The sequence below is a fragment of the Ipomoea triloba genome, chromosome 16 (assembly GCF_003576645.1).
Source record: "Ipomoea triloba cultivar NCNSP0323 chromosome 16, ASM357664v1".
NCBI classification, from domain to species: Eukaryota; Viridiplantae; Streptophyta; class Magnoliopsida; order Solanales; family Convolvulaceae; genus Ipomoea; species Ipomoea triloba.
The window spans coordinates 17,698,178-17,698,733 of record NC_044931.1 but is presented as its reverse complement, the minus strand read 5'-3'; the positions used below and the strand labels follow the sequence as shown (position 1 = coordinate 17,698,733).

The window sequence follows — 556 nt, the reverse complement described above, 5'->3', positions numbered from 1 at the left end:
AAAGAGCACGGGAAAAATAATGTTTCATTCCTTTGTCTTTTCATGTTGGGTAAAGTGGAAGAGTGCATTCAGCTATTGGTTGACAGGTAGTACTATTGATTGCTTGTCCAGATTCTTGTCAGGTGTAGTGCTTTTAAATTTGTAACATTAAAATGAAAGTTTTTTCAATATTTCAGCAATCGGCTACCTGAGGCTGCATTTATGGCGCGATCTTATTTACCGAGTAAAGTATCTGAAATAGTTGAGATTTGGAAAAAGGACCTTAATAAGGTTAGTACTTGATCTGCCATTATCTGAAATACTTCAAAATTTATTGCTTAGTTGTGAGCTATATGGAGATTCTGAGAGTTGTGTATTGGTTTAACTCTACACTCCTGCTCATTTATATCCTTTTCAAAGCTCCTTGAAAAGGAAGAAGTATGTTCTTACCTCAAAGGGGTTTCATTTATTTTCATAATAATCTTCAACAATAACCTTTCTGTATTCTGGGTGATTTCTACTTGGTCACTCTACTTTTCGTACTTTAGATGTAATATCATTTTGAAGCTACCTAAAT

At 34.0% G+C, this 556-nt stretch overlaps 1 long non-coding RNA gene across 1 annotated transcript; it reads left to right on the top strand.

Annotated features, from left to right (window-relative positions):
* Positions 1-251, top strand: LOC116007893. Its single transcript, XR_004095370.1, has 2 exons — positions 1-86; positions 177-251. It is a non-coding gene; the product is annotated as an uncharacterized LOC116007893 (long non-coding RNA).
* Positions 252-556: the final 305 nt, after the last annotated feature.